Source organism: Heterocephalus glaber, unplaced genomic scaffold, assembly GCF_053883595.1.
Source record: "Heterocephalus glaber isolate CG9 unplaced genomic scaffold, H.glaber_assembly_v1.0 deba00001733, whole genome shotgun sequence".
Taxonomy (NCBI): domain Eukaryota; kingdom Metazoa; phylum Chordata; class Mammalia; order Rodentia; family Bathyergidae; genus Heterocephalus; species Heterocephalus glaber.
In genome coordinates this window covers 14,516,080-14,543,495 of record NW_028258444.1, presented here as the reverse complement: position 1 = coordinate 14,543,495, position 27,416 = coordinate 14,516,080, and the positions used below count along the sequence as shown (strand labels likewise).

Sequence of the window (27,416 nt, the reverse complement as noted above, 5' to 3'; positions counted from 1 at the left end):
AGGCTGTCTCTTCTTGATGAAAGGAATTCAAGACATGGGTAATATTAATTTCAGTATCATTTATAAGCAGCAGGCCAGACACATTTACAGAGTACTGTAAGAATACAGTAGACCCTCAAGTTGCGATCAGCCTGACATACAAACAACTTGGGTTAATTAGGTTAATGGGAGATTCATCTGCCTCTTGTTGTCTATAGCCCATACCCAGGTAAACATCCAAATCTCAGCTCTATTGACTTACAACCAACTTGAGTTGCAACCAGCCTCAGGAACTGATTGAGTTCCTAAGTCAAGAGTCCACTGTGCTACTAACTGGATTATTTTAGGTAAAAATCAAATATTTCAAGATTTAGGTCAAAATAAACCCACTAAATATCTATTTTTCCTAAATTTAAGAGAAATAAAATTAAACACCTCACAATTAGTTTAAAATGAAAGTAATAGAGAGCATTTAAAAAAATCTTATTAATGTACAATAAGGTTTAATGCAGTTAGTGGAGTAAGAGTGAAACAATTAAGCCCTTGGTGGTACTAGTTCTGACTTTGTTTGGCAATCCAAAATGAAGGGCCAAATAGAAATATCTAGAGGCTGAATCGCATTAATGGATTAATAACAGGACATTGGGAACCTCATCAGAAAGTTGCAGTTCATATGATTCCTTGCCTGCCAATTAGAATGCAGTAATAAAATTTATTATCCCAATTGCAAAACAGATAACCTGTATGGCAAAGCTGATTGAGACTTTAATATAAACTGGCCAATACAAAGAGCCATTTTCTATAATTTCATAACTTAGAAAGTCTATTGTCCATCAGAAAAACACAAAACAATCTCGTGAAATTCAGAGATCAAAACCAAAGTGCCTGATAAGTAGTGCCCCAGGAATGAAGGTAAGCAGAATAGGGCATCTATACTTTATCTAACCTGCAACACCAGCAGGACAGGAGCTGGGTCCAGATGACTTGTTTACTATTACATTTGACTGCCACAGAAATGAGCACAGTGAATATATGAGTGGCAGCAGCAGGCAAAATTATACCAGGGCCTGTAGCAAAGGGCACCAGGCATGCATAAGGGCACTGACTGGGTTCAAGTCCTGACTCAACAACTCCTTAGCTACATGATCCTGGGCAGTGCTCAGTTTATTTACCTGAAGCTGATAATATTACTTTCCCTGGTGATCTCACAGAGTTGTGCCAAGATAAAAATAAAAATTTAAAAGCATGTCATAAAAAAACTAAACATAAATTAAATTCATGTACATAGAAAAATGGGAAGAAACAAACATGGAAATTTACTGAGCACATTATTTTTTTTTTTGTATAACCTTTTATTGGTACATTTTAGGTGTACAACATAATGACATTCATCACTGGAGATATGCACCTTTACATAGTCTCTTGGTTCTTATTTTTTCCCCCTTCCCCTGCCCTCCCTTCAACCCCTCCATCCCTCCCTATTTACAAAGACTTTGTTTCCATTTTTTCATTTTCTCATATTAATTCCATTCCCTTCTTTCCTTTCCCCTACCCCTCCCACTTCCCCTTCCCCTTTGCCCCTTTTCTTCCAATTTCACATTATCTATTATACCTTTTAGTCCTTATTTACACTTTCAGTTTCTCACACTAGAGAAACTATTCAGTATTTACACATGTGTGAGCACATTATTTTTGCATGATAATATTGAATGACCATATTTAATCCTATTTTTGTTGTTTTCCTAGATGATGAATAATAACTCAAAGTTTTTAGTTTCCTCAAGTCAACCACTAGAAGTTAGATTCAATGGGAATCTGAACCTAATTCCAAAATTAGGCAATTTCATTAATATATTAATTTTATCTTGAGCTACTACGAATAATCCAAAGGACACCTTGATGTTAAATATAAATTGATAAAAGCCAGGCATGGTGGCACACACTCGTAATCCAAGCACTCTGAGAAGGTGAGGCAGGAGGATCACAAGTTCGAGCCCACCCTCAGCAACCTAGTGACTTGTGATACCCTGTCTCCACATCCCAGGTCAGATTAGCTAGTGCTTTTACTTAAAAACCCAATGGATACTGCAAAGCTATAAGAGTCACAGTGAGTTTTTTAATAATCTTTTATATTGCAGTAACACACACACACATATATATAATAAATTTTGCAACTTTACTCATTGTAAGTGCACCATTCAGTGGCATTAATTATAATCACATTTTTGTTTCACAGCCACTACCTCCAAATCATTTTTAATGACCCCAAAGGCTTTGTAACCATTAAGCAGTTTCCTTTTCCACTTCCCTCATCATTGGCAACCTCTAATATTTCTCTGACTCTACACATTGCCTCTTTCTAGATATTTCATGGAAGTGAACTAATGCAATATCTGTTCCTTTGTTTCTGGCATTATTTCATGGCTCAGTGTTCGCAAAACTTCATTCCTTTTTTGGCTGAATAATACCCCATTATATACATAAGCCATATTTTGTGTATCCATTCAGTTGCTGATGTACTCTTGATTAATCCACCATTCAGTTAATACTAATAAAGCTGCAAGGAACACTGGCAGACAAGTATGCATTTGAGTCCATGTTCACAATTCTTTTGGGTATAAATCTAGGAAAGGAATTGTAGGGTCATACAAAAATTCTGTTTAGCTTTTTGACAAACTACCAAATTGTTTTCCATAGTTGCCGCAACATTTTACATTCCCATCAGCAATGCACAACAGTTCCAATTTCTCCATTTCTTCATCAATACTTGTTCTCATCTTTGTGGTTTTTAAAATAATAGCCATCCTGGTAGGTGTGAGGTGGTACTGCGATTTTGATTTGCATTTCCCTAATGACAAGTGATGTTGAGCATTTTTGTATATGCTGCTGGCCATGTTTATACTTTCTTTGGAGAAATGTGATTTTAAGTCCTTTGCCTACTTTTAAACTAAGTCATTTGTCTTTTTGTTAAGCACAGGAATTCTTTATATATTCTGGATAGTAAAGACAAGGGATACATGATTTCCAAATATTTCTTTTATTGTGTAAATTGTCTTTTCACTTTCTCAACAATATCCTTTGGTGTATAAACACTTTTCATTTTGATGATGCTCAATTTTTAAAAATTATTTTGTTGTTCATGTTTTTGGTGTTATATTTAGACCCCACTGCTAAGTCCAAAGTCATAATGATTTATCTTTATGCTGTCTTCTAAAAGTTACATGGTTTTAGCTCTTACACTGAGTTGCTGCTCTATTTTGAGTTAATATTTATATATGACATGAGGTAGAGACTCCATTCTTTTTGTATGTGGAAATCCAGTTGTCACAGTACTACTTGTTGAAGAGATGCTTCTTTCCTCATTCAGTGTATCTGTAACTCAACTGGCCATAGATGTGTGGGTTTATTTCTGGACTCTCACTTCTATTCCATGACCACACTATTTTGATTACTGTAGCTTTGTAGTAAGTTTTGAAATTAGAATGTATGAGTTCTCCAACTTTGTTCTTGGCTACTTAGGCCCCTTATAATTCCATATGAGTCTGAGGATCAGTTTCTACCTTTCTGCAACTCCTACCATTTAATAAGCAGATTTTTAAAATAAAAATAATCCATCATATAACTGAAAAATAATGTTTTTTAATTTTCCCAATTTGGTATTGTTTTTGAAAGCTTGGCTTAAACAGTTGATATTCTATAAAGAACAAATGTTATTAATTATAGAAATGCGTTCCAAAAGCATTTTGAAAAGTGGTCACAATCCAAGTGGTTCAGGTCTCCAAGGATGCTCAGGGCTCCCAGGTGAACACCGCTATGAGTCTGAAGTTGGCTATGGCTCAGGCCAACCTTGGTTCTAGCCACCGACTTGTCAGCACCAAGATTATTGTGATTGTACAACTCCTGGGGATGAAAGAAGACAACACTCTTAAATTCCTATTGTCTATAAACTCAAAGCACATTTGAGTCATAACTCCATGCTTAGCCTACTAAAGTAGGCTTTCAAAATCAGGTTTTACAGCCTAGGAGGACTGAGAACACAAAAATGAAAGGAAAAAATAAAACAAAACAAACAAATAAAAAACTATAGGTCTACATTCCTTTATTCAAAACCTTTCATGTCAAAACCTTTACCTCTGAGAGTTCAGCATTTTTCAGAATTTGAAAGCAAAATAAATCATATGCATATATGGTCTGCAACAACATCCCTTATGCAAACACATGCACATTTTGAGGCCTAACATTTGAATATCTACTGAAGGGAATAAATAAAAAAATACAGTATTGTGTTGAATGAGGTCAAGGTTCTTCATCAAATGAGCTCAAATCTATCAAGTTTTATAACCCCAAAAAAGGAACTCCTAGCACCTTTAGGATATTTGAACTGTAAGGAATTATGAGCTTAATGTAACGAGCACTGTATTCAACACACAATAACAGCACTCCAAACATCATCACAGCACTTGCCTACACAGGCAGAGTAAAATGTAAGCTAATTACCTCAAAATGAAAGACTAATTAAAAGCAGGAAGGACTTCATAAACTATCATCCCCTCTCACCATCTCATAAACTGAGTTTAACCAAATTAATGCTTCTCTCAGTAATTAGCTACAAATAAACTCTAACCCAGCAAGTGAATCCTAAATTTGGGCAGAAGCAACATCAGAACTGATATACCATTTTCAATTATCAAATCTGGACAAAACAGTTAATACTTAGTATTAGCAAAAGTATAGAGAACACATTCACATACTGGCAGTGATCAGAGGGTATGAGCTTTCTGGGCGGCGATTTTGCAAATAGAGCAAAACCTTTAATATTGGTTATACCCTTTGACATTATAGTTGCATTCTAGGAAACAATACTTGAGTGCGTAAGTCAATCAGGACACAGCTTTATGATAATATATAATCCAATTATTTAAAACAAGAGAAATATTCATGGAACTGAAAAAGTTTTAAATATAAAGAGCCTGTTATAAAACTACATATAGTATGTCCCCAAAAGAACTGAAAGCAAGAACTCAAACACATTTGCACAGGCATGCTCAGAGTGACACTGTTTAAAACAGCCAAAGGCAGAACAACCCAAACATCCATTGATAAATGAATGGGTAAACAAACTGTGGCCTCTATATACAATGGAGTATTATTCAGCCTTAAAAAGGAAGACAATTCTGACATGCTACAACATAGGTTAAGCTTGAGGACACTGTGCTAAGAGTTAAGTAAGTCAGTCATAGAAGGACAAATGATTCCACTTATATGAGGCACCTGGAGCAGTCAAATTTATAACAAGAGAAAGTAGAAGAGTTGCCAGGATAGAAGGGAACAGGGAGTTACTGTTTAGTAGGGGTAGAATTTCAATTTGCAAGATGAAAAAGGTTCTGAAGATGAATGCCCGACAGGCTAAATGTACTTAATGCCACTGAGCATTATAACAGTTAAAATGGTAAATTTTAGGTCATATGTATATTTTACCATAATGAAAAAAACTGCAGCTTAAAACTACTCTACCTGCTAACTGTCACAGGCCGGGCTGTTTCATGAACCTGGGATGTCTACGAGACAGGTACTGAGCAGCAGCAAGCAGTCTGCAGGGATGTGTGGTGAGTGTTTATAGTGCTAGGGTTTTATCATCTTTCCTAGATTTTAACTCTTCCCTCTGCTGTGAGCCATTTGTCAATAAACTACACTTTATATGATTTTCAAAAAATAAAACAAAACCTGTATGGATTGTATGACCTAAGACTTTGTAAGGGAAAAATAACTTTAAGCAAAAATTAGTAGAATGCGAAGTCTTTATGATTCTCAACGCTCATCCGTTTTCCACCTTTTCTACAATGAACAAACACACAACATGAACACATCAAGAAGCATCTGTCTTGACACATCTACTCTCCACTATGTTCTCCCCTAAAAAAAGCTTACTATACCGCATATCTTCCCCCAGTCCAATAAATGCCCCCAAATCCAAAGTATTCAGACCAAAATTACTGGAGTCATCTCTGACTCCTCTTCCTCATCCCTCCATATCCAATTCATTCCTCAATATATACTGCCATCTGCATTTGCAAAATCTATCCAAAAACCAGCTACTTCTTCCCACCCCATAGGGCCTAGATAATATCAGCTAACACTTAAAGCAGGCTTAATATATACCAGTATCTTCTTTTTTGTATATGAACTCATCGCATTGTTACAACAGCCCTAAGAGGTAAAATCAGCACTACAGCTGTACCACTAGGGAAGAGGCACACAGAAGTCAAGGGTTTTGCCCAAATCACAGAGCTACTAAGCAGTAGAGTCAGAATCTGCTCCTTAGCCTTAGGGGGCTTGTCTTTCCTATCATTCAGGTTCCTGTTCCAGGTTCCTGTTCGATGTCTCTGCTTGGATAGGTGTCCCTGAAATCTTCATTTAAATAAACCCACAATAAAGTTACCGTTCACTATCACCTTGCCCTGCTATACTTTCTTTTGAAACTTAATTACGTACTGAGTGTGTGAGTTCCAAAAGGGCAGAGATTTTATCTTGTGCATGGCAGAATCGTGAGCAGCTGGAATAGCACCAGGTCAGAGGAGAGATCCAGTGTTCTGCTGAATGGCTGACTGAATGTGTGACGTCTAGAGGGCTGGCTGTGGGAGCCGGACACACCTGAGCTCAAATCCGAGACCAGCCACTTCCTGTCAGCTTGGGCAGCATTTTCAACCTTTGCAGGCTCAGAGTGTGCACATGAGATATGGGAACAGTACTTCCCCTCAGGCCTGTAAAGCAAGTTGTGGAATATTACAAGTATTAGCTTGTAAATTAGAGGGAAAAAAATGTTATGTTTAAACTTTTTGAAGTTTTTTCATTTTTCTAAGAGGGGTATAACTTTGGAGTATGTTGAGAAATAATGATGCTGACAGTAGCTTATTAAAAGTTGCTACATAAAAAATTCAGTATATGTAAGTTTGATTTTTATGCACTTTGATGTATTCTTAATTTTTTTCAGTGCTTAGGCAAATGCTCTACCACTGAGCTACAACCCCAGCCCTCTTTAGATATTTCTAAATCATGCCCACTATTTTAATTTAGAATTTATAGATACATTTTATACCATCAATTACATAGCAGAGAAAACAAAAATTCCCCTGAAAGCATCAATTTTATTAGTTTAGGGTATTATTCTAGTAAAAATACATGGTTGATTTATTAAATTCCTGTTCAGCTACCACCTACCATGTTACTGCTGCTCAAAGTAACACAATAAAAGTCAAGTGCAGCCTAAGCAGGAAAAGCCTGGCTTTCTTGTTCAGCAACTATTGTCCCATGATTTCTCAGGGGATGGGGTGCAGGGTGGAGAAGAGTAAAAATGATCAAGATTTGATACCTATATGTAGGGAACAGGGAAAGGGGACGTTACTAGAACCTCTGCAGTAAGTCCTAGTCTCCTGCGAGCCACGGCAGCACAAGGCATAGAAAAGGAAAGGTAGAAAAATGAGTCTGAGAAGAAGCTGAGCTTTGGGTCTGATCAGTACTGCTCTGGACGGCAAAGACGAAAGCCCCCAGTTTACCGCACCTTTTATTCAGTACTCAGTACGTCGGGAGAAACAAATGTACCAAATGACTTGCAGAGAGTTCAGTACATCCGCATAAAGAAGATGGTAACAGTCCGAGAACAATGAGGAACTGAGTAGATGTTTGTTCCTCCCAGGATGTTCTCAGCTCCCAGGATGTTTCTTGTCCTGGTGAATCACAGCATCACCGGATCATTGAGGTCTTAATTGTGACCGGAGGCCTTTTGGAATTATGTCTCGGAATTCCATAGTTGGGCTGTAGGCAGGAGAACTAGGCTAACCAAATGATTTTTTCCTAAAATTATGTAGCACTGCTCCCGACACCTATATGCACCTATTCCTCAAAAGGAATGTAACTATTATGCATCACAAATACATACTAATAAAAATAAATTAAAAGCACTGTTTAAAGTATGAGATTTGAAGAAGTGGAGCATCTGGATCTCCAGCTGCTGAGCACTAGGGATTCAGACGCCACCCTGACTGGTAACTAACTATGCCCGAACTGGTGGCTGCTGTGAAGGAGTCTTCGAAGGGAGGGACAAGCGGCAGCAAGAGGCCGATGCTCACTCACAACCCACTAGACTGTCCCAGTCAGTGACGTAGGCAACTCCACACAATTACACTTTTAAGTCTTGACTACAGCATTTCTCAGCCCTGAAAATAATGCTTTAGAAGATGGTAATCTATGCCATTTGTTCACAGAAAAATAATCAGCTCCGTGCCTCTTCTTTCACAACTTATTTAATTACAGATTCTGTAACCTGGCATTCTTGTTTCAAGTGCCAGTTGGTAACCACCCCCTATTACCCTCCCGTGGGGTTGGGAGAGGAGTGGTAGTGGAAACATTAACACCATATCCCACTTTGGAATATTTAATGGGCTTAAAGGCCATTTCTTTTAGAAGCTCAAGTGGGACACTGATTCTGAGATTATTCTCCAGCTGGCTGGACACAGCTAGGAAGTTCAGACACGTTTACTCTAGAAAATAGTGCAGTGTAGTTCGGGATTAAAAAAACAGGTTATATGAATACTGCTAAATCACCTTAGGGATTCACACTATTTAAAATTTTTAAAATATGCACCTAACATATTAATTACTGAAATAATACATATGACACAACTCAAATTGTCCCTCCCTACAGTGTGAGTTAAAATTCTGCTGCTTATTCCAGGATCAAACGTCTTCAGATTCTGGCTCTTTGTGAATTTTTCTAATGCCTGCTTTTTTCTTGTCTTTTCTTTGTATGAACCAAGTCTACAAAAGCATCAAATTTTCACACATAAAACCATCATTTATTTAGTGTGCAACATGAGCTAAGAACTATAGTCGATCTGAAGAGATATAAGAAATGGCCACTAAGGCATTTACATGTGAAGGCTTCAGGTAAATATAACAGCCAAGTAATATTCAGGGAGAACACATGTCAGCCCAGGCCAGTGTAGCCTGAGAGAGATTCATTCCTAAACCAGGCTGCACTGGGGGCTGGAGGAGGTAGCCCCTAAACAAAGCCTTGATGATGCCTAGGGGGTAAAAGGAGACCAATGTAAGAGTCTCCACTGACAAGAAAATGTAGGCTGGAACTAACAACGATGGTGCTCAGCAAGGACAAACAGAAAAGAAAGGAATACAGTGATTTTTAGCTGTTAGAATCAACAGACCATGCAGGCTGATTGAAAGGAAGGTCAGAGATGCCTAGATTAGGGGTACAGTCTGACCTGAGTCACTGGGTTCACCAAGAAGGGTCTTTCAAATCTCCAACTCCTCCTGTATCAGTTTCAGTCAAATATCTTCCTCCCATTTGGTACAAAAAGTAGAAAAAATAGATACTTCCACATGGAAATGTCATTAAGTTCCATTACTGAATCAACCAAATTATTATTTATTATTGTTTATTCATTCAACTAATAATTCTTGCATGCTTGCTCTATGCTGGGATACAGCAGTAGCTGAGGATGATCCTTCTCATGGGAGAGGTGGCATCTTACCTTAGCCCAAAGCCTCCTCCTATGCATGGTTCCCATTCCCATGGGGCTTCTCAGCGTTAGATTATTCAGCACTTTTTCCTGTGACTTCAACCTACTCTTTATTTTAACTCTCATTAAGTCTTTCCTACTCAAATTTCCTCCATCTTAAAAAAAAAGTCCCTTTCCTTGGACCAAAACATGCAATGTGCATACCATTTGACCCCACGATTCCCCTTGAGGAACACATCCTAGAGAAATCCCTGTACACATGAAAAGATACAAATATCCACACATATGTTTGCACGTTCAGTGTGGAGAGCAAAAATTATAAGAGCAAAAATGTCTGAACAAAGTGCAAACATCTAGACAATGGTAAAACATAACAGAATACAGTTCTACAAATTTATTTCTTGTAATGACATGTCTGAAATGGACAAAGAAAAACACAAACTTTAGCACACTCCATAGCAATAAACTCAATTTTTATAAAATAAGTGTTATAAATTGTGTGTGTGGATACACATGCATCAGCCTGAGCACAAAACAATCTTAAAGGACAGATCTTAACTATAGCTATACATGAGGGAATGCAATTATGGAGATTATTTTCAGTCTTTTTTTTAATGCTTAAAACATTTACAATGAGTATATGCTGCTTTGTAATCAGAACAATAAAGATAAGAGGTTATCATAAAATGTTAAAACAACAACTTCAATCAGCCTCTCCCACTGCATCTACTGCACTGTGACATCATCCATCATTCCTAACTCTACTGATGAGTGTCTAGGTATGCTGGCACCTCTCTGACATGGATTCTGCCTCTACCTCCATCCGACTTCTCAGCACTGATAAGTCAGTAAATGACCTGCACACTGCTAAAGCTAATGTCTACGTTACATTTTTTGCCTTTCGTGGCATCTCAAAGGTCTTTATACAGCTGATCATGACACCCTTTGAAGACTCTATTCTCTGGGAGTCATTCTTTTAGAGCTTCTTCTGTCTGGTCTCTGTGGTTGGTACCTCCTCCCTGACTAGCCCTTTAGACTCAGGGCTTCACGTGCGGCCTGCTTCTCTGTAATGTTTGTCATGACATCTCTTAACACATCCAGCCAAGGCTCTAATTCAAAGGTCTCTTTTGATACATCCAAGTGCCTATGTGACACCCCCACTTGGAAAAGTCACAAGCCTCTCAGACTCACTACTAACACAGGGTTTACGTTCATGTCTCCACATAGTCTCCCACCCAAACCTATTGTTTCTCTACTATTTGTTTCAGTAAATGGAACCACCATCTGTTCCTCTGGTCAAGGCAAAAGCCTGGCTGTCATCCCTCTCAGTCAATTCTGGTTACCCTACGGTGCTGAGATTTCGTGACTAGCCTCCTCCTCACCATCTCAGCCTGCCAAGCACCCAGCACTTTTACCTGGACCACTGCACTAGTCCCTGACTGGCGCCTGCCAGCAACTTCCACCCCCTTCTAACTCTCTCTCTTTTCAGCAAAGTAACTTTTGAAAACAAAATTCTGACCCAGTACTTTTCTGCTCTAAACCCTTCAACGGCTTCCCATTAGAAAGCCAGTTACAAATGTACAACAACAAGCATACGTTGTTTCTGTAAAGGGGAGAACCAAGAACAAGAATTTTTAAAGGAATTTGATTTTGGGGGGGGGGGGGTACCGGGGATTGAACTCGGGTCCTTGCGCTTGCACAGCAGGCAGCGAAACCACTGAGCTAAATCCCTGGCCCAGGAATTTGATTTTTAAAAGCCAATAACACCTTCACTCTCATGCTTACAGCAACACTATTATAATAACCAAGACATGGAATCAACCTAGGTCTGTGGTATACATATGCAATGGAATATTACCCACCCGTAAAGAGAATAAAATCGTTTACACAACATGGATGGAACTGGAGGACATCATATTAAGTGAAATAAGCTAAGTGCAGAAAGACAAGTACCACATCTTCTTTTTCATATGTAGAAGCTGAAAGATTGATCTCATAGAGTTTGACAGTAGAATAATGGTTTCCAGAACCATGAAAGAGTATAGGGGAGAGAGGAAGGAAAGATAATAGTTAATAGTTACAAGATAGTTAATGGTTACAAGAATGCAATTAGGAGAAATAACTTCTAAAGTTCTGTACATAGCACAATATAACTATTGTGAATTTTAAGATAGCCGATGGAGGCCACTGGGGATTTAGCTCAGGAGCACCGTGCCTGCCTCACAAGTGCAAGGTCCTGAATTCAACCCCCAGTACCAGACAAAAAAAAAAAAAGCCTATAGGGAAGATTTGTCTGAGGTCATGGATATGACAGTTACCCTGATTTGATCATCATATACTGTACATATGTACTGAAATGTTACACTGTACTCCGTAAATATTTATAGTACCATTATGACAAGTCAGTTAAAAATATATTTTACAAAATGAGAGAAAACAGCCATTATGAGAAGGAGGGCTGTGTCTATTTGTTCTGCTGTGAAACTTCAGCGTCCATACAAGATCTTGCAGAGTTGCCACTCATCAATATTTACTGAATGAACGAATGACACAGCAGAACCTAGGTGGCCATAAGGTTGAAGAAAGTCTTTTTTTATTTGTCAACTGTGCCTTGTTGGGTAAGATGAAGTGTAAATATTCCTATTACACGTTCTCTCATACATAAATATTGTTGGAAAATAAATGAAAAATAAACAGGAAGGGTCACTGAAACAGGACAGAGACGCAGGTGAAGGCTTTAACAGTAATCAAAATGATGAGCAAAAAGGAAACACAAATATTTATTGTGAATATACACAGATAAGCGTTATGTAAGTGAAATATATTTGTATTATACAAATTACACATAGCACATACATATTTCATACTGTATACATTTGTGTGTGTGTGCATTTTGGAAGGAAGGAATTAAGGTGGTACTCTCCCCCCTAAAAGTTTCCAACCCCTCACTCATCAAGATAATCTACCTTGAAGGAGAAGAGGACTCAGAAGAGACTGAGGAAATCAGGGAGAGCCTGAAGCAGTTTCGGTGACTTGACAGGAGGGAGTCAGCTGACGAGGTGTGCTGGGCTCTGTTTTCACTTTTTTTTTTTTTCTGAGCTCTGCAATTGCTCAAGAGTCTGATTTCTTTTTGGCCTTGGGTCCCTAAAAGTGGTGGTTTCCAAGGGTCAGTGCAAGAATCAAGCATAACAGAACTGGGAACCTACACAAAATGATTCCTACACTTTGCCTCAGGGAGATGCTGTCCTAGTAACTGGAATGGGGTGGCTCTGAAGTACACCTCCACAGCTGAAGAACTGTCTTAGGCCCCTCCCTTGTCTCCCAGCCACAGGTCAATGTCTTCATAACCCTGCTTTCTCCATAGTCATTGTACTGACCACAGGGAGCTCGTGGGTTAACGATCAAACTCACCATTCAAAACCACAGTGACATGCACCGTCCACTGCCCTTCCACCCAACTGGGAAACAACTTGGAAGAGAAGGAAAAAACACAGATGAGGCCATTATCTCTCCACACATGGGTACTACCAGGATGGCCATCCCTGCCAGAGGGTAAAGGAGGAAAAATAGACCTCTGTCTTTATTATCTTTCCTATTCTTCTGTGCAAAACCAACATTTTATCTGGCTATTAGGAACACATATCCAAGTGTGCTTTGGAGCTGAACTGCCATCCTCTAATAACCCAGATGGAAAAAATTGCAGAATTTTTAACCTTTTAACAATTTCTTATTCACAACATGTGGGTTGCAATTTTAACTGAGATTTTAGAGATGTTGGAACTACTCAGGCTGATAAATACAAGAAGATATTTAAATTTTGCGTTTCTTCTACTGGTTCCTCCAACTCTCTTCTATTCTGGTGTTCAGTTACATGTGATTATCTCAACTGTTTCCAAATAAAACTATGAGTAAAAAGAGACCTCAAAATAATCCATTTCAATTCCTTGGTCTCATAGATGGGAAATATCAATAAGAGAAAAATGCTCAGGTTTGAAGAGTTCACAGCAAATCTAGGAATAGAAGCCAAGTTCTGTACTCCGGTACAGAAACTTTCCACCATATTCCACTCCCATGCCTCAAAAGAACTGAAGTGGGTGATGCAGAGATTCACAGCCTGCACAGAAATCTGTCACATGTGTGATCAAATGCCTCATAAACAGCAATCAAAAACTCACGTCCAGGAGACTTACATTTCAAGATGGAATACTGAACGCATGCATTTAACTCTGCTAGTACTAGGACAAAGACAAGGAGAACAGAAGACACAGTAAGATGGAGAGCAAACAGGCAAGTGGTAGCTAGCCTAGCAAACCAGAGGAAGTGCAATCCTACAAGAAGACAGAGGCAACTCCAGCTAGGAGGGTGGGTCTGGCAGCATAGCTTCTTCCAGAAGGGCATGTGGAGGGGGCAAGAGAACTAGTTCAGTCTGTCTCAGAATCCTAGTCACTCTCCCTCATGCTTAGCATGAGGGATAGTGACACTTCCCACTCCAGCTCCCATGCAGAGAAGCCTGGGAATAGTCTCACCAAAGAGTTAACAGACGATCTTTGGACTGGAAGATTATGAGCCCAGCTGAAGATGGGGATTCCACACTAAATTACATAAAAATGACTGCCAAATGTTGAGATTCCTAGACTTCTAACTTAGCTCGGTGACTGGTTATATTTTCTCTTGCTACTGTAGCCAGCTCCAAGTTAAAAAGAGGAAAGAGAAGAAAAGAAAGGGAAGAAAAGAAAAGTGAACGAGGGAGTCCTCATTAGTGTAGTGCTTTACGACTGACCAGTACAGACTGGGCAGAAGTGTGCTGTCAAAGAAGTTTGAGTGTTGAGAATTTTAAACCTTCTGTCACCACAGGGAAGAAAGGGAAAGGAAGGGAAAGGAGAAAAAAAAGGCATAAAAATACTAACACCAGAATTTCCTAAAAACAAACAATCCAGGTGAGTCACCCTAAAGTGAAACCTGTAGGGAATGGCAAGACTTCTAGTCATTAAGAAAAGCATAACTGAGAAACTGCAAAGCAACTTGGAGAAGAGAACAAAAATCACAGGAAGAAAAAATTAAAAGCAAAATCAAAAACTAGCAGCTTCAGAGATCTAACAAAAGCACATTCATGAAATAAGGACAGGATGTTACCAAAGACAGACACGAGAGAGAGAGAAATATTCCCAGGATAAAGAACTCTTGAAAGTTAAAATGATGACATAAATTTAAAATTCAACAAAAGGCTTGAAAGTCACAATTCAGAAAATGTTTTTAAATGCTGAGCAAAAAACAGAGCTAGGAAACAGGAATCCTGAAAAGTCTCAGGACAAATCCAGGAGAGTCAATATCCAGATAACAGAAGTATTCGTGACCAAAGAAAATGGAATGAAGTACTTTACTTGTCAAAGCAAGAAATTCCCCAGCGTGGAAGGGCATTTTTTTTTTTAATCCCAGAATTAAAGAGTATGTTTCTCCCAGAACTGAAAAGAACTTAAGAACACCTTTTTCCCTTAAAAAAAAAAAAACCACCACCACCACCAACGACAAAAAAACAGAGAGTAGGGCCGGGGATTTAACTCAGTGGTTTTGCCGCCTGCTGCGCAAGCACAAGGACCCGAGTTCGATCCCCAGTACCAAAAAAAGAGAGAGTCTTGCCATAGAGAAAGGGTCTATTAAATTTCCAACACATTAATTAATCATTGGGTTTCAAGAGAAAAGCCTACAAAACTCCAGAGAGAGAGCTTTTCATATGAAGAGTTATAAGTCAGATCCAATTTAGGGAACTTTTCAAGCAGGCTCTCAAGAACAACTCTTAAAAGTAGAAGCCTTCAAAATTCTGAGAGACAATTTCCACCCTAAAATTATACACACAGTGAAGTCATCACTGAAAAGCCAAGGAAGAATGCTGGCATTCTCAGACCTTCAAGTCTCAAAAAATTACCTCTCTTATTCACACCCTTTTCCCATGAGCCACTGAGAAATGTGCTCCACCAAAATGAAGTAATAAACTGACCAAAAAAAAAAAAAAAATTTAGGCCTCTAAAGCAAGGCAAAAAGAGCCCCTGGGATGGCAATGAAAGGGAATCCTTTACTGCCCTGAGCCTAGAGGACAATTTAGATAAGGAGCTGGAAAGGATCCAAGCTTGTAGGAGGCCCTTCCCACTAAATGATAGATTGGACAGATTTCCCTGTGTGGCTGACTGTTTTGAGAGGGAATTGACAACTGGGAAAGAATTTGAGGTTGAATTATTCATAACTACATCAAAAATTAAGGAATAAAAAAGTCAGTGTCTGTTGTTCAGTCTTGGGAGGAAAAGCAATCCAAGTATGGCTCATCTGTGAGGAGCATTACACAGTTGTAATAAATTCAAGCATTTCAACACTGCACTGCATATTGATCTTCGCCAAATTATACTACAATTACAATTATTGTAGGATGAATATGAGGTTGAGCAAGTCTGCGAGAGAAGGGGCAAGGGCAGATGAAAGACAGCCAAAGAGTCTCTTTAGCATTAATAGGTAAGGCCTAAAAGAGAAAAACAAATTACAATGTCAGTATGTTAATCAGAGATCATGAACATGAAGAATTACTGTAAGAATCAGTTAAAGTTGAAAACACTGGCCCCTGGAGAACAGAGAATGGAAGGGGAGATGCCTCTGCTTTTCTTAACAAATCTTAGTACTACCTTTCTGATTATGTAAACATAAGCTAATTATATGAGACTGAAAAATAAAAATCTTCCCTTTTTTCCCTCTTTACCAAGAAAGAAGGTGGGCTAGGGATGTAGCTCAGTGGTAAAATGCTTGCCTAGTGGGACCAAGGTCCCTTGGGTTCAATCTCTAGCACTGCTTAAAAAAAAAGGACTCAGACACCTCATGAGCACATGTATATAACCAGGAAAATCGCTCTTCTGGAACCTACTATCTGCCAGGCACTGTGCCTCATGCAGATGTTAACAAAGCAGAAAATATTTCTTTTAAGGGAGCTTCTATTTTACAACAAAAGCTAAATGTAAATACTTTAAAAATAACTAATTCTGCTGTGTGTTAAAAAGGAAATAAATAGGTTGTTATGATATAGAATATCAGAAGGAAGTGTTTTGGGCAGGGTAGCCAGAAGAGGTTCCCAAGGAGCGGTATTTAAGTTCACACCTGACAGGATGAGAAGAGTTGGCCATGCAGGGATCAAGGAAGAATATTCAAGGAAGGGGAAAAGATGGCCAACATCTCTGAAGTAGTTCTGTGCTCAAAGGTGTAATCAAACATCTGCTAAGTAGTGAAGAGATGAGAGGCTAGGGAACAAAATGAGGTGGAAATTGAGGCTGAAACCTGATGACACCAAGCGCTGACAGGTAAGCGTAGCATGGCGTCCCAGGGCACTCAGACCAACTGCCAGGCTGCTACTGAGGTCCAGGTGACAGAGTTGACCTAAGTGGAGTCCTAAGACATTCCAAATCATTTTGAAGGGAGAACTGAAAGTACTGGGGGGTGGGGGATGCAGGAGGAACCGCAGCTGACACCCAGTGCACAGAGGTAACTTCTCTGACTTTAGATGTGAGAGGACAGAAGTACCACTTACTAAGTGGCAACGATGTGAGAGAAAGAGGCAGGATGGGGTGGATGGTTCCTGGAGGTGACTCAAGGCTTCCTTCTTGGCCATGACACAACCCAGACAGATACGGAGGAGGCAGTGGATGCTGGGTGTGGAACCCAGAAGAGCTCAGAGTTGCAGATTAAGGAGAGCATTAGTTCCTTGATCGGTACTTAACCCTGGGGCACAGATGAGTGGGCCTAGAGAGAAGAGGGCTTGAGGCACGCCTTGAAGAACTGTCAATGTTCTAAGGGCATGTAATAAAGGAAAGGTCAGCAAAGGATCAAGGATGGCTTGTAGGGAAGAGGCAAGACAAGTCAGGAGGTGATTTCAAGAAGGAAATAAAAAAGTGTGCTTAAAGCGACTCAGAGATTCAATTAAGTAGGCATGTATACACTGCAAACAGCAAACAAATTTTGAATGACCCCAACAAAATCAATTTCAGTAGAATGCTGAACAAAGACACCAGGTTATAAACTGAATAACGAAGAGGCTATATAGTATACATAGATAATAGTTTAAAAGTTTTGCTTTAAAAGGGAACAGTGAAATGCAGTCAGAGAAAGAAAGGGATAGAAGAGCCTAGGAAAGTGTTTGGCTTTTCAGTTTTGTTTTTTTTAAAATAGAAAGGTACCAGAGCATTAATTCCCTCATTCATTTAGTTGTTCAACAAACACTTATTGAGCACCACAACAATGTCTCTTTTTTTTGGTACCAGGGATCAAACTCGAGTCCTTGCGCTTGCACAGCAGATGGCGAAACCACTGAGCTAAATCCCCGGCCCATCACAACAATGTCTTTATGGAGCTTTCAACCCATAAATATACAGACACGTATACGAATAAATACACATATACTAACTTCAGATGGAAATAAGTGCTTTGAAAGCTGGTTGAAAGTACAAACAGCACAGTGATATTTTAGACAGACGAGTCAGGGGTAAATAGCTATGACTAGAGTCAGGGGTGAGTAGATATGAGCCAGATATGAGTAGGTGACACCCAAGGAAGAACTGAATCAAGTACAAGACCAGCATCGTTGGTGAGAGTGGGAAGTGTACTGAGGCAGAGCTGAGGATGAGGACAGTGGTCAGGCAGGGTGGTGACATGTCGAGGGACAGCAAGCAAGAGGCCAGTGTGGCTGGCGCACAGTAAGAAACGGGCAGAGAGGAGGACAGAGAGGTGGGAGGGGCCTCACAGTGCATGGCTAAGAGTTTGGATTTTATATTGTTTGTAGAGAGGCCACTAGGAATGAAAGAAAGGTATGAAACACAAGGATCGCTGAGGCTGTCTTGTGAATCGAGCCCAGGAGATACACGAAGATGGCAAGCAGGAAGACGGCCTATGAAGCAAGTGCAGAAGTTCCAGCAAGACTTGGTGCTGGCCTGGCTCAAATTTAGGTGTGGGAGCAATGCACCAGGATGAGCAAAGATGCTAACGGAGGGACCGACCTGGGATTTAGCACAATGGCACCGCATCTGCCTCGAAAGCACAAGGTCCCGGGTTTGTGCCCTAGAAACCAGAAAGAAAAACAAGATGCTAATGGAGGGGATATGAGGCGCGACAGAAAGGCAGGAATCAAGGATGACTTCAGGTTTGGGGCCTGAGCAACTAGATGGAGTCACTGTTAAGATGAGGAACAGTGAAGGAAGTGTAAGCTCAGCAAACAAATCAAGAATTTGGTTTTAAACAAGATTCAAATGTGAATTAGATGACCAATGAAGAGGTAAAGCAGACAGCCATAAAGCAAGGGACAGGCTGGAGCGGAGACAGACAGATGCAAGCTGTCTACAGGTACAGCGTATTAAGGTCCAAGAAATGAATGTTGAGAAGAGGAAGAGGTCAGAACAGGAACCCTGGCGTACCAAAGTTTAGAGGCCAGATGCAAAAAGACGGGAAAACAACAAGCAAGTTGTGAGCAGAATCAAGATGGAGCAGCATCCTGCAGCCAAGGAAAGAAAGAATTTCAGGAAGGAGCCATGCCCAGTGCTGCTGAAATAAGGATGAGCTCCTCAACAAAACGTGAAGAGCCTCTGTGGCCTACACTCCGCAGTCACATTCCTTACACACATCACATTCAGAGCAGTTAATGACAGGCAGCAGTGCCCATCAGTTCATTCAGAACCCATTGCTCTGCTCCAACATTGCTGCATCCCACAGCAAGCCTCCCTCAGGGATCTTCCTGGAAGCAGTGGAGACCCCTGGCCTTTGAGACAGAAGAAGGCAGGCATCACAAAAGACAAGCAGACCAGAGCTCTCAGCAGAGAAAACCGGATGTGTTAGGACAGGACAGAGCCACTCTATAGGCTCCTGGGTTGTTTTTGTTTGTTTGTTTAGATAGACATGCCTTTTAACATGTATTAGAAAAATACATAATTAGCACATGAAATCTATGACTTCATGAATATCACTACTTAGGATAAACCTGTAACAATCTTAGACCTCAGATCACCTCAAGAAAAATACTGAGTAAATACTACTGGAGGGCAAATTGGAAATAGCTATTAAAAACATACATAAATGTCCTATGACTCTGCAATTCCACTTCTAGGAATCAATCCTAGGTAAATTTTCATACATACACAGATATAGGGATGCTCCTATGTAGTATTTTATAACAGCAAAAACTGAAAACAGTCTTAATGTCCATCACAAGAGAAATGGGAAGTGAAATGTGTAGATTCACATGATCGCAATCTATACAACCATTATGGAGGATGGATTGATTTACACTTAGCAACATGCACAGATCTCAAAAACACTGTTCAGTAAAGAAAGCAATCAGAGAGCAATTCAATACATTTGCATTAGATACAAAACATTCTCAGTGAATTCATATATGTATGTAAAACTATTAAAACAAAGTCTAGATGGAAGTACAATAAACATAATAGCAGTTAAGGGAGGAAGGAGCAGGAGGGGGAGTAGTTGGTAGTTGAATGAGACTACCTTTATCTATAACAACCTAATTTCTTAGATGAATTCATGCATTACTTCAATAATTAGGACTTTTTTTTTTTTGGTACCGGGGATTGAACTCGGGTCCTTGTGCTTGTGAGGCAGGTGGCAGAACCACTGAGCTAAATCCCCGGCCCTAATTAGGACTGTTTTGGAAGTGCTAGGGATGGAACCCAAGGCTCTTCGGTTTTTATAACACACAATCTATGAGAGGAAAATGAACAGCCATCAAGTTATTATTCTTCCTGTTTTACTGATGAGGAAACTAAGGCACAAAGAGGTTAAGTGACTTGGCCAAGATCACATAGCTAACAAGTACAGGAGGCAGGATTCTCAAATCCAGGAATTTCAGGGAAAAGTAGAAATTATCAATCATTTTGCTTGACTGCCAAACACATAGTTTCTGAGAATCAGATCACAAAATTCTAAGACTATAAGACTTTTGACCAAAACTGGCCATTCTTTCTTCCCTTTTAGAATATTTAATTGAGAAATAGTAATTGAATATATTCAGGGTCCACAATGTGATTTGATATTCATACACATAGTGCTACGGTTACCACAATAAAATTAATTAATTCTCCTACCACCTCATGTTGTACATTAGATTTGAAGAAAACTTACTAAGCTTTAACTTAAATTTTATATCTTTTGACCATCTTCTCTTCATTTCCCCTCCTCCTTGTCCCTGGCAACCACTGTTTTACCTTCTGCGTCTATGAATGTGACTCTTTTAGATTCCACACATAAGTGAGATCATGCAGTATTTGTCTTTGTTTATCTGACTTATCTTACTTAGCATAATATCCTCTACATTCATCCATGTTATCACAAGTGGCAGGATTTCCTTCTTTTTGTTAGAAAACTAAATAGTATTCCACTGTATATATGTACCACAACTTCTTTATCCATTCATCATCCACAGTCGTTTAAGTTGTTTCCGTATTTTGGCTATTGTAAATAATGCCTCAATGAACACAGGGGTACTTGTATCTCTTCAAGCTACTGATTTCATTTCCTTTGGGTACATACCCAGAACTAGGATTGTGAGATCACATGGTAATTCTAGCTTTTACCTTTTCTTTTTTTTCTGTGTTTGGAACTCTATGCTATTTCCCATAACAGCTAGACAATTTACAGTCCTACCAACAGCACACAAGGCTTCCCTTTACTCCACACCCTCACCAACACTTGTTATCTCTTGTCCAGTGATGGATGTTTAATAAGCATGCCAAGAGAAGCAAAAGCCAGCTGTCTCCCACCAGCACAGTAAATGCTCATAGTTAATAACTGGTGTCTTTTGAAGACTTCTCACTCTCATGTCATAACAGACCAATGACATGAGGTTCTGAAATCAGACAGACTTGGATTCCAATTTTGGCTCTGCTTCCTTGTGAACAGGTGCAATGTAAAAACTGATGTGAAAAAGTCCTAACTTGTAGGGCAATTATAAAGATTCAATGGTATGACATAAGAGAAAACACTGAACTCTGAGTCTTACATATTTAACACACCTTCTTTCCCTCCTTTCGGCTAAGTCAGAGTTGTTTACTCATCAGTAGCTATTACTGGTTTGTTAACTTTTTTATCCAAAAAGAAAAAAAAAAGAGGTAAGACTTCAAACTTTCATATTTTATCTTTAACAAAAGCTATGAAAAAATCTGTACTTGTTACAATGTAGTAACATTTAATATAAAAATCTTTTATATTTACTTCCAACTAAATTGCTTTCTCCTGAAATTCTTATGATACTTTCTTCTTCTCCAGTAATTTTGAGGAGTACTGTATTTTTTCAGGAAGATGTTTTCTCTGATAATATGGTGACTTCAATTCCATACTGTCACTTACACTGGGATATAACTACTCCTGAAAATAATGCATGGACCTATTAAGTCTTACTAAATAGGTTTGAAAATGGTTATACACACATTGGCCATTATTTTCTCTGATCTGCAGTATCTTAACATTTTGGGTTTTACCCTACAAGATAGCCAGTCTTGGTTCCAAAAATCGTTAACTCTGATTTTTCCATCAAGAAAACCATTAATTTCTATCATGCCCATATGGAGCTTCCTGTGCACCTGGAGGTTAGCGATGCTAGCGGCACTCTTACTTCCTGAAACAAATCTGCTACAGCTATAAGAATAAACACAAATACTACAAGTCTGAAAATATTTTTCCGATAAAAAGATGACAGTGGCCAACCATGATGCCAAGTAAACTGGAATGACAGAAGAAAACAGATTTTTTTAATCATTTGAAAAGACAAGTACTGTATATCAAACCAAAGGAACCAAAGAATTTGACTTGCCCATACTAACAGAACGCCATATATTCACTATGATTAAGAAAATAATTCAGTCTTTAAAACACATAATTCTCATGAAATGGCATTATTTTCTTAAGACAGCTTTTGTCTTCTGGTAATGCCACCTGCTTCCTTTCCTTATGCCATTCCAGGTGTAAGTTATGTCATTCAAAGGTCCCTGGATGTTTTAGGTACTGTACCTTGAACAACCTGTGAAGTCACTAAAATCTTATTTGCAATATGGTGTCATCAAAATCCCTTCATCAAACATTTTTTGCCCAACCTCTCTCTCCTGGAAGGCAAGGTAGGAAGATCTTATTTATGGGATCTGACCCACAGCAAGCAGGCCACAGACAACTAGGAAATAAATTTTGCTTTCAGAAGCTATTTTCAGAAGGTAGCATAGAGAAAAAGATTATTTTTAGCAAGCCATGTGGACTAACTGATGAATTACAAGTTAGGGAACTTCAATTCAACAAATAGTATCTGGGACCCTAAAACACAATATCGAGGTCCAAGAAAAATGTGTGCCTGTCCTGTTGAACTGACCATCTGAGGGGTAAGGCAAGTACAGGTGCTGTTCAAACACAAAAGAAGGGGATTTTACCCAGCCTGGATGGGAGGAGACTATGAAGAGTCAGAAAAGGCTTCCTGGAGGCTGGAACAATAAATACAATAGACAAACACAAGGGATGGTGCTAGGCAGCAGAAAGATCAGAAGGAGGGATCAGACCCGAATTCCAAACCTGACTCTGCAACAACTAGGGTTTGACCTTGACCATGCCATTTGACCTTTCTAGGTCTTATTTTTGATATAGGATATGGGAAAATTAAATCAGTCAACTAACTCTTGCTATGCATCAGAATTGCCTGGAGCTTTGTAAAAGGCACTGGCTCTCTCCTCTAGAAATGTGGTTTTAATTGATGGGGCATCAGTGTTTTTTTCAAAAGCTTTCCAGACAATGCCAATCTGCAAGCCACGGCTAGAATCACTACATGAGATGATCTCTCAATTGTAGGTGCACAATAATATCCTCTGGGGAGCTTTTTAAAAGCCCAATGCTGAATACTCCACACAATTAAACCAGAATCTCTGGAGTAGAGTCATCAGTAATTTTAAAGTTCCCCAGCTGATTCCAGGCCGCACCCAAGGTTGTCAACCACTATTCCAGACCCTGGTAATACTTCAGTGTCTCATTCCACACAATGAGGGGCAGGAAAAGAAAGAAAAGAGAGGTTCGGAAGTTTCTCCCTCCCTCATTTCTATGTCAAATTAAAAAGAACTGAATGCCAGAGGCAACTGATGGGTTTTAAATGGGATTGAACCACACAGTAGGCTGATTTTGGATGTATGTATCACTCGTGTTGATGCGAGACAGGTGGGAAATGCTCTATTCCAAAATGCTCTCGGTTCTAAATTTAAAATTCAATGAAATACTTCTATAAAATGACTCCATGGTGTGCGCTCTGCAATACTTAGTTAGAATTTGATTTGCATGGTTGACTGTAATATGAACATAACATTCCCTACCCTCGAGGTTACTTAAATCCACTTATTTGGCAATGGTGAGCTAAACAAACAGTAATTAGAAACACTGTTGACTACCTTTTAAATCTGTTGCTAAATTATATTTTTCCTGCACCAAAGCCCATACACACAGCATGTCCACAAGCATCACAAAACCAAAGCCTCAGAAATATTTACATTAATAAGGGCATGAGCTACCTCTAGGCCTTCACACATTTTCCTAAGATTCTGCAGGGAAATCTGGCTGCTTTAGAAGAGGGCCATTCATTACTGGTATTTCTCACATCTGGGTAAATAAAACACTGTCTGTGTGTGGTTAAAAGTCACAGGTGAACATGAACTCTCCAGGGGCCTGGAAATGAAGAACATCCCTGACAGCCTCATTTCTTGAAATGAGTCAGAAATGAAAGTAATTCTTCAGAAAGGAACATCTGCACTGTGGCACAACTTATAAAATTATGCCAGATGATGCCTGTGGCTAAAAGGCTGGGCCTGTGGAAGCGGGGAGAGCAGAGAACAGGACCTGAACTTCGCCCTGCACTTAATCTCAGAGACTCACTGTTAGCTTGGAGGGTCTGCAAATGCAATGAGCATCCGGGTGTCCCAGTCCCTGCTGTAAATCTTGATTAGCAGTCAGACTGCTCACATTCCATTAGCAAGCTGGCCCCTTGCCAAAGGGTGGAAGCACCCAGAAAGGATTCATATGCCCTCGTGGGTACGGAAACAGCAATTCCCATAAGAACAACTGTTTTACTTAACTAGAAATAGGTCACGCTTATTAATGATTCGGACAGACCCTTCTTCCTGAGCAGCCCTACAATGCAGAGACAGAAAACCCTGTCCTTCTTACTATGCAGGGAGAGGGGTTGGCAGGGGGAGTGAGGGAGAAAGGCTAACACCTTTTACAACTCTAGTAAAGACCAATAAACAATGACCTAAAAAACAAAGACTTTCTCATGCAAATCAGAGAGGCCAACTGATTTTATCAGCTGGCTCATCACTATTCTTGCCATCTTAGATTTCTGAAAGGAATCCAAGTTCATTGTTTGTAATGGGGGGGGGTGAACCTAGAAACAAATGAAATGCCCATTAACAGGTAACTCAATTTACATCTGACGCATACACAACATAAGATTATGTGGCCATTTTAAAAGCCAATCAGTGTGCAGAAACAGATCTGCACTCCTTCCTCGGATACATTAACACCAGGGGCCTCCATATAATAGCATTTCTATTTAATGTTTATAAAGAAGTTGCCTAGTGTAGGAGAGGGTTAGAAGAGAGTATCATTTTTTCCTTTAATGCTGATCAACACAGTTTGAATTATCTTTTCATATACTTGCCTCCTTGTCCTTTTAATGAGGATTAACTAGGTATCAGGCTATTTTTAGTTTCTTCTTTATACTGGTCTCCATATAATTTAAAATAAATCAGGATGTTAAGGAATTGTGACTCTGCAAAATTCATGTGTTAAAATTCCCAGTACCTCAGGGCTATATTTGAAGACAAGGCCTTTAAAAAAATGATTAAGTTCAATGAGAAGGCTGGTAAAACAAGCCCTAATCCAGTCAGACGGGTGTCACTGTGAAAAGAGGAAATGAGGACACAGAAAGAGACCTCAGGGGTGTGTGGACACGGAGGCATGACCATGCAGTGACACAGAGAAGGCGGAACACGGGGAGAGGCCTCAGAAGAGATCAAATGTGCTCACACCATGACCTTGGCCTGCGGCACCCAGAACTGCAAAAAAGTATGGTGTCTATCGGCTCTTTAATGGTCCAGTCAGCGATACTCTGTTACAACAGCCTTGGCAAGCTAATTCAACACACAGAGAGCTGTAATCTCACTAACAACGTGGAGAGAAGCACCCATAAAAGTCTTCCATGAGCAAAAACCTAATGTGGCCACTCTGATGCTGATGGCCTCATCTGGAGTGTACAGAGCTGAGGCTCATGGCGCCTGACTAAATCAGGTTTTCCCAATAAGCAATGTAAGGCTGGACCACAGCAGCCCTCCCGCCTCCGCATTCAGGACTACTCTTTCTGCTCATGAGACTCGTCTTTTATAGGATTTTTAATAAATCCAATAACTCAAAGGATGAGAGCCCAAGATTATTTATTACTGACTATTGAAGGCTTGGCTTAGATTCAAAAGGCTTTTTTTTTTCCTGTGCTAATAACTAATGAAGAAGAAAGTGTCACAGTAATATTAATTCAATTTTTTTAAAAAGACTCCACCAGGACTTTTTAAAAATCTGGGAAAACAAATGATACATCCTATTCATGTGACAACCTAATTTTTATACTTTAATACATATGGTTTCAGACCATAATACAATGAATGTATTAGAAAAAATGAACATCCAAGGCTAAAATTTCTTTATATAATTTTATATGTTTTTGGAAATCAGTCAATCTTTTCTTTTTTTAAAGAGTTTAGAGATCAAAGACACAAAAAGCCTGGCAACTCGAGAAGATCAAAACTTGAAGATAAACATGTACTTGGTACAGCCAGTACAGGATCCATGCCTGCGTTCCAGGCAGGCAGAATCGCTTTTGCCTGGAATAGTCAGGGAAAGTTTCACCAAGGGCTTGGAGTTTAAACCAATGTGAAATTGGATACAGAAAGGCTAAGAAGGGATTTCTGTCCAGCTTACCTATCACTGAGCATAAAGTTTCTGAAGGCAACAACTGTGTTCCTAAGATCCTAACAGAATGCCTGGCAAATAGTAAGCATTTGCCAACAGGGGCAGGGAAACAGGTGGAAAACACGACATGTTCACCTGTGGTTAAGTCTGCACTGCAGGGTTCTTACATGTAAGTTGTAGGATGTAAAACTGAAGACGTTGGGCCAATTCTTAAAGTTTGTGCTTTATCCCTATTCAATGTAAAGTTTCTGAAGGTGTTTCTGAGGAAGAGAAGAATATAATAAGGGACCATCAGTGATACACAGAATTGACTATAGGTGGTGGAAAACAACAAAAACTAGGTATCAGGAGAAAAACAGGGTGATCAGTTGGGGGAAAAAATCCTCATCTGTAAAATGGTCAATCATACTATCAATTTTCATAGGGCTATTGTGAAAATTAAACTGGATAATGGAGGTGAAGTACATAATATGAAGCCTGACAGTAAGCACTTAGGAAAATATACTTGCTATTAAATGATAAATGCTTATATAAATATATTTTTATTATTATTATTATTATTCCACACTGCAGGAAAAAATAAGTGTGAGAACAAGGATGAGGTACAGAGCCAGGGTATTTTCAAGTTTAATCAGAGATTTGAGGAATGCTAATGATTTGTCATTTTTGCACATGAGATGTGCTATATCTATTCCTTAGTTATCCAGAAGTTAATGCATCAATACAGTGGGTCCAACACAGGTGGAACAGATGCCTAAAATTATCCTTAAAATAAAGACACTCCAAAATCAATTTTAGGTTGCTTTTGTACAAAGGTAACTACCCAAGCAAATGCCAATCAGTTTTGAAACACCAAATTAATGGACTCAGCTATAAATCCAGGAAAACCAT

At 39.3% G+C, this 27,416-nt stretch overlaps 1 protein-coding gene and 1 long non-coding RNA gene across 3 annotated transcripts in view; both read right to left on the bottom strand.

Moving 5' to 3' along the window:
- Window positions 1-27,416, bottom strand: part of Ano6 (anoctamin 6) — a 181,697-nt gene that overhangs the window by 113,053 nt on the left and 41,228 nt on the right. The gene's annotated exons all lie outside the window — the stretch shown is intronic.
- The window catches only part of LOC110345541 (uncharacterized), a 40,812-nt gene continuing 16,996 nt past the window's right edge, over window positions 3,601-27,416 (bottom strand). Inside the window, exon 2 of the long non-coding RNA XR_002388937.2 lies at window positions 3,601-3,879. This is a non-coding gene — a long non-coding RNA (uncharacterized LOC110345541). The remainder of the gene's footprint in view (window positions 3,880-27,416) is intronic.